Genomic DNA, 12,329 nt, shown 5'->3' with positions numbered 1-12,329 from the left:
AACCTATTTCTGACTTGCTCTCAGAGTGAATTGATCCATATATAGATGTTGCTTCAGTGCATATGGGGGTAGAAGGAGAGTCAGGAATCTTACAGTCTGCCATGTTGCTCGGGTCTGCTTCTATAATATCACCATTTTAAACATTGTTTTCTTTGGTTTTGTGGTTCTTTTGTTTCCTCTCTTCCAATCTTGCAGTCTTCCTTTGATATCAGTTTTTTACAATGATTTAATTAGATTGTTTTCTCTTCATATTTTGTGATTCATTTAGTTCTGCTCTGATATTCTTTCCTTCTCATAATTTTGGGTTTTCTCCTCCCTTCTTTTCTAGTTCCTTGTGGTTTATCATTATGTTTTGTATTTGAAATTTTTCTACTTTTTTGATGTAGGTCTTTATTGCTATCAACTTCCCTCTTGGCACTGCTTTTACTATGTCTTGTAGATTTTGGTATGTTGTATTTTCCTCCAAATGCATGTTCTAAACATGTGCTTAGAGAGTTTTCTTTGGGAGACAGTTTTACTCACTGAAAGAAAACAGCATAAAATGCTTCTAAAGCATTTTTAGATTTAGCTTTTAAATGTATATATGTAAACCCATCAAAATAAGGTATTAAACACAAAAGTAAGAAACATCCTTCAAAAGCATGTTCTAAACACTTGATTACAGTTTTCTCTTTTGCAAAACATTTCCATCTACTGAGACAAAATAGCACATAATGCTTTTCTAAAGAAGCTGGAATTACTTCAAACTTAAAAAGCTTCTGCACAGCATAGAAAACAATAAGGCAAAAAGTAACCTACACAATGGGAGAAATTGTTTGCAATACATATATCTGATAAAGGGAAACATATGAGAGACCTATGTAACTCAATTGCAAAAAGAAAAAAACAAATAATCTGGTTAAAAATGCACACAGGAACTGAATAAACATTGCTCTAAAAAGACATGCAAATGGCCAACAGATATGTGAAAAAGTGCTTAATATCACTAATCATTAGGGTAATTCAAATTAAAACCACAATGAGATATCACCTCACACCTACGAGGATGGTTTTTATAAAGAAAAAAATAAAAAGATAAACATTAGTGGAGTTGCAGAGAAAGAGGAACCTAGTACACTGTTCGTGTGAATGTAAATTGGTGCAGCCACCATAGAAAATAGCATGGAGGTCCTTCAAAAAACTAAAATTAGAGCTACATATGAACCAGTAATCCCACTTCTGGTTACATATCTAAAGTAATTAAAATCAGGATCTTAAAGAGATATCTGTACTCCCTTGCTTATTGCAGTATTATTCACAATAGCCAAGAGATGAACTTAAATGTGCAGTGACAAATGAATGGGTAAAGAAAATGTGTTATACACAGACAAGGGAATATTATAACATTAAGCCTTAAAAAATAATGAAATCCTGCATATTCTCTACAACATGGATGGACCTGGAGGACTTTATGCTAAGTGTAATAAGCCAGATACAGAGGGACAAATGCTACATGATACCATTTATATGATGAATCTAAAACAGTCAAATTCATATTATAGAAGCAGAGTAGAATGGTGGTTGCCAGAGTCTGGAAAAAGGGGAAATGGAGAGGTATTAGTTAAAGGATACAAAGTTGTTTTTTTTTTATACAAAATAAATAAATCCTAGAGATCTACTGTATACCATAGTGAGTATAGTTAAAAACACTGCATTGTATACTTAAAAATTTGCTAAAAGAATAGATCTTATATTAAATGTTCTTATCACAAAAATAATAATAAATAAGGTCAGGAGGAAACTTTTGGAGGTGACAGATAGGTTTATAGCATAGATTATAGGAATTGTTTTATGAGTATATACTTATCTTTGAACTCATCAAGTTGTACATACTAATTACATACAGATTTTTGAACGTCCAAAAATGTTTTTTAAAGGATTATAAAAAGACACACACACAGAAAGAATGAAAATACAAGCTGCATTCTGGGAGAGGATATTTGTAACACATTTAGCTGGTTAGGGATTGGTATCTATGATACATAAAGAGCAACTGTGCACGCGTTAGAAAGAAAAAAAAAGATAGCCCCATTTTTTAAAAAAATAGGCAAAACCAAACAAGCATTTCAAAAAGAGGAAACATAAAAGCCCATAAAGTTATGAGTAGTCAGCCTTATCAACAGTGACGGACTGGTTAATATTTAACAACTGGCCCTCCAGTGGCGGAAAGCTCTGACTTGTAGTGTTTGCTTATTTCTGTAGGGTAAATCTCATAGACTATTCAAGCTTCCTGTGTGATGGAATTGAACCCAAGTGGCTCTTGAGAGCCAATAAAAGCCAATTCCAACACTCTGATTCACTAATAATTAAAGAAATGCAAAATAAAACGACGATGAGATAGCATTTTCAGTCACCAGGCTGATAAAAATTTAAAAATCAGTTAATACCAGAGTTGGCAAGAACATAAAATAGTGGGGACTTTTACTCACTGTTTGTGGTAGTAAATGGGATTAGTCATTTGGTTAATTTTGTTCATATTCCACAACTCATAGATCCCATGCTTTCGGACGTTTGCATTTGATCTATAGATCTAACATTAGTGTTCCAGAGTAGATTTTATCTTTTCCTACATGATCCTAATAAACTGAGGTATAGGGTTGTGGTTGGCTTGGTTGGCTTCTTGTATTTTTACAACAACAAAAAAAGTTTTCTAGAACTTTAGAGCCTGAAGAATAAAAGCAAAACTTATCTCATATATAATCTGATATACAAACTTGATCCCCAAAGTGCCTCATGTTTAGGTTCTTGACCCAATCTTTCTTCCAGAACCCACACTTCCAATGCCTATCACATTAGACACTTTATACCTATAGGCTGGAGAGTGTGAATACCATTTCTTTGTGTATGGAGAGAGCAAGAGAGAGAAAGAAAAAAATGAAAGAAATGTGGTTAAGGAGAGAGAAGGAGGACAGGCTTGTAGAACCTAGACTAGAACTTGAATGCATTTTCCCATAAAGTATTGTTATTTAAAGAGGTTAGGTCCTCACTCTGTAAATAGTCAATTAATCAATCATAGCATATTATGGCTCCACAGTATGTCAAGCGTTATACTAGATATTGCAGATATTGCAGATATGCTGATGAATGACATAAATATGATTCTTGTCTTGATAGAATCTACAGATTATTAAGGAAGTCAGACATTAAGTAAATAATTCATAAATGATTAATCAAATAATTATAACTATGCAAAGTACAGGCAAGGAAAATTATAGTCTATCGAGAATTCATTAATGGGGGAACAAATCTGGTTTGGAGAGATGTAGGTCAGGGAAGGCTTCTCTAAGGAGGATATAAGTTATACTGAACTCTGAGTGATGAATAGTGGAAAATATACCATGCATTGGAACCCCACGAGCAGGAACACTGAGATTGGAGAGAGCAGAGTGCTTTGGGGGAACTGCTTTCTGCTTGGAAGGGAATGAGTAAGGAAGAGCCATGAGAAATGAAGCCAGATGCAATCCAGCTTCGGAGTAAAGCCTTCTGAGCCATGTTAAGAGTTCAGGACTTGACTATGAGGGTAATGGAAAATCACTGAAAGGCTACACAGGGAAGAGATATTATCAGATTTGTACTTTTAAAAGACCATTCTGGTTGCAGTTTTAGAGGATGTTTTGGAGAAAAGTGATAAAGAAAACTATGAGTCAGGCAAAAATTCATTACAGGGGTGGAGGCAAGAAATTATGGTAGCCTGGACTAGGATGCTTACAAGGGAGGGTGGAGAGAAGATGACAGATTTGAGAATTGCTTAAAATGTAATTAACTGTCTTAATTATTAAGATTGTAGGAGATAAAGGAAAGAGGGGAGTCAAGGCAACTCCTAAATTCCTGGTTTGAGCATTAGAGTAACTGGTGATGTTATTTACTGAGGAGGAGGAAGAAATTTGGAGGGAAGTGGGAAAACTGATGAATTCAGTTTCTGACTTGTCTGGAGGCACCTATGAAGTACCACGTGTAGATACCAGATACAGAATCTGGACACAGAAGCCTTGGCAGGGAACGAGATCACCTTGGGTGTAGAGTAAGACAGAGACCTAGGATTTCCAACACTAGGATGATTTGGTAGAGAGGAGCTGGCAAAAAACTGGGGAAAGGAAGTCAAGGAAGGACGTGGAAAACCAGCACAATGGAGTATAATGGAAGCCATAAAAGGAAGCTTTTTAAGGAAGGGGGAGTAGTCAATTTTATCTGATATACTGAAAGATCTAGTAAAATGAAAATCATCTTTTGCATTACAGAGCTCACTGGGTACCTCAGTAAGAACATGTTTGTCACAGTGACTGGTGAAATATCCAGATAGAAAAGTGTTGGTGGGTTAGTGAGAAGGAAATAGATAGAACAAAGTCAGTTTGACACTTTTTAACTTAAGGGAACAGTAATAAATGCAAAATATTTTTGTATTATCTAGACAGGGTTAGTAAGTTTTTACTTTGCTAAGCAAAAATATTTTTAAAATTCTACTAGTGCCATCATTTTGTTATAAAATATTAATTTTTTTAAAAAGTAGGAAGTATGTAACAGAATAAAGGACAGTCCTCAGGAGAAGACAGTAACCTTGATCTGATTTATATCTATATTTATAGATTTATATCTATACTTATATCTATATTGGTAGACACTTCACGGATTATAATGCCAATACAGTTATTTTTGGTAGTTCATTTATTCAACAAATATTCATTAAGTGCCATTGTATGCCAGACGTTGTTCTAGGCACGAGAACATAGCAGTAAACAAAACACAATCTCTGCCCTCATGGAGCTTACATTCTGGTCAGAGGGAGACAGATGCTAAACAAATAAAAAAGAGTGTACGTACCATATCAGGTGAAGTGGAGTAGGGAGGATAGGGAGTACCTGCAGAGTCCCGTCTTATATATGATGCTATAGGAAGGCCTCCCTAATAAGAGGCTATTCAAGCATGTAAGTGAGTCAAAAGGATATCTCGGAAAGAACATTCCAGACTGAGAGAGTAAGTAGTACATGCAAAGGGAGCATACTTGGCATGTTTGAAATGCAGAAAAAAGGCTGATGCAGCTGGAGCATTATGAGAAAAGGGAAAACTAGTAGGATATGAGTTCGGCTAGTGGGATCAAAAGTGGCCTGCAGGCCATGGTAAGAAAATTGGCTTTCATTCTGAGTGGGGTGGAAAGTCACTGGAGGGTTTTGAGGAACATGTCACAGATTTAGATGGAGATTAGATGGGGAATGGGAGAACGCAGGGGTACCAATGACAAAGCTACTGCAGTAATCCAGATGAAAGTAACATGGACCAAGGCAGGAGAAGTGGCCAGATTCTGGGTATCACATATTTGAAGGTAACGCTAATAGGATTTGCTGGTATATTTGGTGTAGTTACTGTAAGATTTTTTGGCCTAAGCAAACTAGAAAGATGGAATTGCCATTTACTGAGATGGGGAAGATTGGGGGAGGGGCAGTGTGAGGTGGGACAGGGAAAACAAGAAGTTCATTTTTAGACATGATACATCTAAGAACTTATTAGCTATCCAAAGTAGAAGTAGTTAGAGATAAGTGTCTGAATTCAGGGGACGGGTCTGAGCTAGTGACATACATTTGACAGTCATTGTCTTAGTCTGTGCTGCTACAACAAAATACCTGGGCTTGGGTAATGTATAAAGAACAGAAATTTGTTTTCTCATAGTTCTGGAAGCTGAAGAGTCAAAGATCAAGGCACTAGCCTCTGGTGAGGGCCTTCTAACTGTCCTCACATGACACAAGGCAGAAGGGCAAGAGAGGCCAGCTGCCAGGTGAAGCCTCTTTTATAAAGGCCTTAATTCCATTCACAACAGAGGAGCCCTCATGACTCATTCACCTCTTATAGGACCCTCCTCTTAATACTACCCCCTGAATTTTGGAGGGGACACATTTAATCCACAGCAGTCATCAATATTCAGGTGTGAGTAAATCCATGAGATTAGATGAGATCACATAAGGGGTGAGCATAGATAAGGAAACATGTCTAAAGATCAAGCCCCAGGACACTCCTACATGTAGAGGTCAGTTGAAGAGAAACCAACAAAGGATATTCAAAATGTGGCCAGTGAGCAAGAGAAGGATCAAAAGAGAGTGGCATCTCAGAAGCAAAATGATGTAAATATGCCAATGTCTAAGATATAATCATAGAACTGGGTATTTGAGGTAAAATAGAGTCCAAGAATATTGTAAGAAAAGATGTCAAGAAACCAAAATGTTGGAAGGATTGTCTTTGTTGATATTGAAATCACCAAGAAAGTTGCCAAGAATTGTATTAGAAAGGGTGACAGTGAGTCAGGTGTGAAAACCTTCAAGGAGTGAGGTGAAGCAGGAGCCCCCAGAGGTCTGCAGGTAACTACAGTGTGATGGCCCCAGCTTCCAAGTCGAGTCAAGTAACTGCGAATGTTTTGGATGATGCTAACAATTAGGTTGACTAAATGAAAGGGTCAATGTTCAAATACCTTTTTATTTACAAGCATGGTAATTTCATATTATCAACCTACTATCACTGAACATGTATAAAATATGTTTAAATTGCAGCTGCCTTCATAAGTATGCATATATGAGGGGACTTTAAAAAGTTCATGGAAAATACATATTATGAAAAAAATATACATGGATTTCTAAATTTTTTGCACCAAAATAAACTCATACTAACTTAATTATAACATGTCTGAACAGAGTCTAGCTTGAGGCACTAAAAAGGATAAGATATCAGTTTGAAAGGGCCCCTATCCAAGCAACACAAATTCTACTAAAATTTAAGCAAGAACAAACATGAAATTTATGGTGAAGGTTGGGTAGAAGAAAGGTGAATTTACTGATTCTTTATTAAAAGTTTATGGGGACAATGCTTCAAAGAAATCAGCAGTTTATAAATGGATAATTCATTTTAAGAATGGATGAGATTATGTTGAAGACGATGCCCGCAGCAGCAGACCATCCACATCAATTTGTAAAGAAAAAATTCATCGTGTTTGTGCCCTAACTGAAGAGGACTGACAATTACCAACAGAAACAGATGGAGAGGGGCCAGGGCAAGACAAAGTGCACTCAAAGCAATCGCTACCAAGAGGTGGAAGTGGTCCAGTCAAAGCAAGACAGACTGGTCAAGAGCAAAGATTATGGCAACAGCTGCTTGGGATGCTCAAGGCATTTTGCTTGTTGACTTTCTAGAGGGATAAAGAATAACATCTGCTTAATATGACAGTGTTTTGAGAAAGTCAGCCAAAGCTTTAGCAGAAAAATGCCCAGGAGCCCAGAAAGTCTGTCTCCACCACAACAGTACTCCTGCTCATTCCTCTCATCAAACAAGGGCAATTTTGTGACAACTTTGGTGGAAAATCTACCTTACAGTCCTCATTTGCCTTCTTCTGACTTCTTTTTGTTTCCTAATCTCAAAAAGTCTATAAAGGACACCCATTTTTTAAATTAATAATGTATAAAAAACTATATTGACATAGTTAAATTCCTATGAACTTCAGTTCTTCTGGAATGGACTAAATGGCTGGTACCATCACTTACAAAAATGCCTTGACCTTGATGTTGAGAAATACAGTTTATATATTTTTATTTTTACCTTTAATTTCATGTTCCACAAACTTCCCCCCCCATATCAATACAGATGGGCCTCCACAAACTTTTTGAAGTCCCCTTGTGTATGTGTGTGCACATATATCAGTGTTATATCCTTTTTCTGTTGTAAATTTGTAAACTCCCTGAGATCTGGAAATCTGGAACTTGTATTTTACTGCATGTGTATCTTCCATAGCACCTATTATTCTGTTTTGTACTTAATGATCATACTTTTTATACACACATTATAATTGCTATTGTTGGCTTCTGTTGTTATTTTCGGGTGATCTTCAATTCCAATGCCTTTTCCTCTGGAATGAATTTGTGCATTCAGTCATTTGACAAATGCAAACTGCTTCCCAGGGGCACAGCCAGTTTCTAACATGACAGGGGTAAGCTGAGGGCAGGGTGAGGCTGGAGGAACAGGGCAGGACCTGGACCCTGATAGCAGGGGGTGCAAGTACTTAGGGGTTCCATTCCTTGATTACTTTCTCTTCACATCTCCCAGAACTCTCAGGGTGTCTTTCTTCAGTCTTCACAGTCATCTTGGTGACATAATGTTTTTAAAATTTGTTGGTGATGTGCCAATTTGGGAAAATGTCCTCAAAGGCAGCAACTATTTCCACTTCTGTTCTTGTCATCCAGGCTTGCTGCAGTGAACTCACCACTGTGGACAGGCAGATGTGAATGAGGGAGCCAGAGAGAGAGGCCAGGACCTGCGTGTGCTATGATTCTTTCAGCTAGTTACCAATTAGAGATGTCACTCCTTCCCTAGTGAGGCATGAATGGAGGACTTTGGAGAGAAATGTAGAAGTTTTCTTCCCAGATCATCTGATGGTAGACCCAGGTTTTGTGAGGCCTGAAGCTTACGCAATTTAGGCGGTCCTTTTTAAGGAAAAGAATAAAACATTACAGGTGTAAAATTTGGTAGAAGGCTGGGAAGGGGCATAAGCAAGTGAAGGTATAAAATGTGAGTTTCACAGCTTTACAGTACATCCTCCTCTGCTCTTGAGAAGGGAGAAATACCTATTTTTATATGTGTATCAGTTAGGATACTCTCAGATACAGTAATTCCAAATGCAAGCAAAACAACCTGAACTGGCTTTAATAACAAAGAAGAGTAGAGGCTCATGTAAATGAAGAGTCCAGTTGTTGGACAGGCTCCGTAGTTGGTTGACCTAGCATCTCAACAATGTCATCATGACCCAGTTTCTTTCCATCTTTCCACTGTGCTGTCCATGGTATCTATTTCATCTTAGGCGGTTCCCTGTAAGTTTATAGCACACACGCCAGCAGCAATGGGAACTACCAACTTCCTCTTTCCTATCAGAAGAGAGAGGACAATTGCCTCAAACATCGGGCAAAAGTGCTGAGCATCAAACCATAGCTTGTCTGGCTCAAGCGTCTGAGTGGCTAAGGCCTCCAGGGGTGGGGAACCTGAGGCCTTGGGGCCACATGTGGCCTTCTGGATCCCTGAGTGTGGCCTTTTGACTGAATCCAAATAAATCTTTTATTAAAAGGATTTGTTCTGTGAAGTCTGGATTCGGTGGAGGGGCTGCACTTTGGGATCTGGAGGGCCACATGTGGCCTTGAGGCTGCAGGTTCCCAGAGCGACAGGGTGACTTTAAATGCCAATCATGGCCCATCCTCAGAGATAAGGATATGGGTATATGTCATCCAAGTCACATAGCTGCCATATAATGGAGCAGTGCAGTTGAGGTTGGTGAAACATTCCAAATGTATAATATTAAACCAGATGGTAGAGTCTGGAATAATGAACCAAATGTATTGAAATTTTTCAAGATATTTGCTTGATTTAATTTTTCCCCTTTCATCTTCATTTTTTTCTACCATGAGACTAAAAACCTAGAAGGGAAGGAATCATTTGTTCATCATTTACCCAGCACCTACGTTAAATGCTCAATACTTATTGTGAGAATAAATTCACTACAAACTTATTAGAAATAACATGTTAGAACGTTAAAGTAACTATATTTATGTAATATGAACTATGAAAAAAATGGAACTGTACAGGATTATGAAGCCATAATGACAAAAACATTTAGAGATTATTAGAGTTGAGTAGAATTGAAAATAATTTTTGGATCAGAATCATAAGTCTCATCAAGGAAAGTGGAAATAAGACAAAAGACTTTTTTTTATTTCTGCATATTATGGGGGTACAAATATTTAGGTTATGTATGTTGCCCTTACCCCCCCCACCAAGTCAGAGCTTCAAGCATGTCCATCCCCCAGAAGAAAATGTTGGAAAAACTCTTATAGACGTTGGCCTAGGCAAAGAATTTATGAAAAAGACCCCAAAGGCAATCACAGCAACAACAAAAATAAATAAATGGGACCTGATCAAATTAAAAAGCTTCTGCAAAGCCAAAGAAACTGTCATGAGAGCAAACAACCTACAGAATGAGAGAAAGGATTTTTTTTTAAGTGGCTCTTCAAATTCTAACATGTCTAGCGTGTCAGGGATTCAACTAAACATCAAAAATGTTTCACAAAGAAGCAGAAAGATAAACACAAAGCGACGGATAATATAAGTTTTATTTTTACATTATATGCTGGGAAAATTGGATTAAATGTGAGCACTAAATTTATAGTTCTGTAATGCAATAAAACACAGTGTCAATATACCTCAAGCTAAAGATAATGATTGAACTTTTTTTTATCTACAAGTAAAACATAAATCGAGTAATCTTTGTTAGTGTGATAGTTACCAGACTAAAAGAAACATGTAATAATTTTGTATGACCTCTTATTTTCCATTTTGTAACATGTTTTATTATCTAAATTCCTTCTAGAATCCTCCTAGATTCCTGAAGAGTTGAACAAATCCTTGTTTTGAAACTCAGAATACATTTTAAATATATGAAATCTTTTTTAAAAAATAAGATATTAAATAATCTATTGGTAAATACTTCTGTTAAAATGGTTATTTTTCAAACTGAAACATTATATTTCTTGACCTTCTAGTACAAATTTGCATATATTCAGTTTTATGAAATCAAGTCAAACCCGTTCTGGGTAATGTGGTGTTATATGTGATAGATTCTGTTTAGGGTGGAGAGGTTACGTTGCAATGATTTTAAATCAAGGCTCCACCTCTGGAACCTAGGAATGTTAGGTAGGAGATTAGGAAGTCCACAGCTTGCCAAGAACTTCAGCTATTCCATAAGCAATTAGATTACTTATGCTGACTCTTGCGTACTAAACAGGTTATCCAAGTCTTAAACTTGATGTTTCTGCACAGTATTTGAACCACCCTTTCCCCGGATATAATCGTTCATTTGTACCTTTAAATGTCATTTTCTATGAATAGGTCAGTAGGCCAAAAACCACTGCAAAGTTTCCTTTAGCCATACACCTTGCCTTGATTTTCTGTACCTTTCTAGTATCGAAAAATAGAGTAGGTTAAAAAGTATATGTAAAAAAAAAAAAAGACGTACATAAAATGGTATAAGTTTAGGGAAGTAGATTTAAATTTTGTCTGAAAAGAAAATCAACAGTATGTAATAGGCCTTTCATATAATTTTGCATAATTATATGAAAGTTGTACCTAAGAATATTATGACAATTGATATGTTTTCCTCATAAAGAAACTGATTTTGCCAAACTACATAATCACAAGTTAATATTCTCATAGGACATTTAATTTTTTTATTTAATAATGAATATTTCTACCATCTGCCTGCTTACTACTCAAGAACCCAAATGCGCTTTAATCATGGGATATGTTTCAAAAGTCAAACTTCCTCCTTCAAAAGAACACTGTCATCTACTTTCCTTTCTCCAAAATCTAGGGGAAAAAATAATAATAAAACATCAACTTCTCATTTCCAACCTCCAACAAAAGAGACTGAATTTTCTAAAGAAGTAACACAAATGGTAAAGCTGCAATTTCTCTCTCACGCGCGCGCACGCAAAAGAAACAGGCGAAGACTTTAGTGACAGTGTTCTGAGTTTCACTGAAACATTTTAAAAATGCTGCCCGGGATGTCAAAAAGGCTCAATCAGGAAGTGCGACCCAGAGGGCAGGATTTCCTGTCGGACTTTAAAGTCACTCACCCCTCGCGTCCCTCGCGCGAAAGCCCGGCCTGCGCCCGCGTCCGCGCTCCTCCGCTACAGTCGTCCCCGAGTGGGGCGAGGCCACGCGGCCGCCCACACGAGCCGGGGGAGGGTCGCCGGGCCGCCCCGGTCGTGCCCCCGGGCCTAAGCGCCAGCAGCCGGAGCCTCAGTGCTGTCACTTGTCAGCTCCGCTGTGGGGGCCCAAGGGGGTCGTTCACGGGCCGGAGCGTCCGAGTGGACTAGATGGGCCCACTCGTCCCCTCACCCCCGGCCACTCGAGCTGCGCCTCGTCCCCTGCCCCCGCGGGCGGGGGGAGCAGCCTGCCTCGCTCGGGGCCAGCTTTCCTCAGGGGGCAAAGACGGGTCAGTGGCGGGCGCTCCTTCGCGATGGGAGACTGCGGGTCCGTCTCGTGGGGATAAGGTACAGAGCGGCCCGAGCGCAGACCTCGCCCGGCCGGCTGGGGGACCCGGCGGCAGCCCCTGGAAGCACCCCGTGCCCTCCCCCACTCCTCCCGCTCCCCCAGCCCTGGTCCCACAAGCCCCTCCCCGCCCGCTCGCCCCGGCCCCGCCCTCACCCCGCCCCTCGCTCTGGCCCCGCCCTCGCCCCGGCCCCGCCCCTCGCCTCCGCAGTGCCCTCCGCGCG

At 38.9% G+C, this 12,329-nt stretch overlaps 1 protein-coding gene across 1 annotated transcript in view; it reads right to left on the bottom strand.

The window, feature by feature from the left end:
* Window positions 1–12,167, bottom strand: part of LOC123626489 (arylamine N-acetyltransferase 1) — a 39,914-nt gene extending 27,747 nt beyond the window's left edge. The window contains exon 1 of the mRNA XM_045535465.1: window positions 11,688–12,167. The gene's annotated coding sequence lies outside the window, so the exon portion shown is untranslated. The remainder of the gene's footprint in view (window positions 1–11,687) is intronic.
* Between the last annotated feature and the right edge of the window lie 162 nt (window positions 12,168–12,329).

This window comes from Lemur catta, chromosome 22, assembly GCF_020740605.2.
Source record: "Lemur catta isolate mLemCat1 chromosome 22, mLemCat1.pri, whole genome shotgun sequence".
Classification (NCBI taxonomy): domain Eukaryota; kingdom Metazoa; phylum Chordata; class Mammalia; order Primates; family Lemuridae; genus Lemur; species Lemur catta.
Note: the sequence above shows the minus strand (reverse complement) of the source record. Positions and strands in the feature narration are given on the sequence as shown.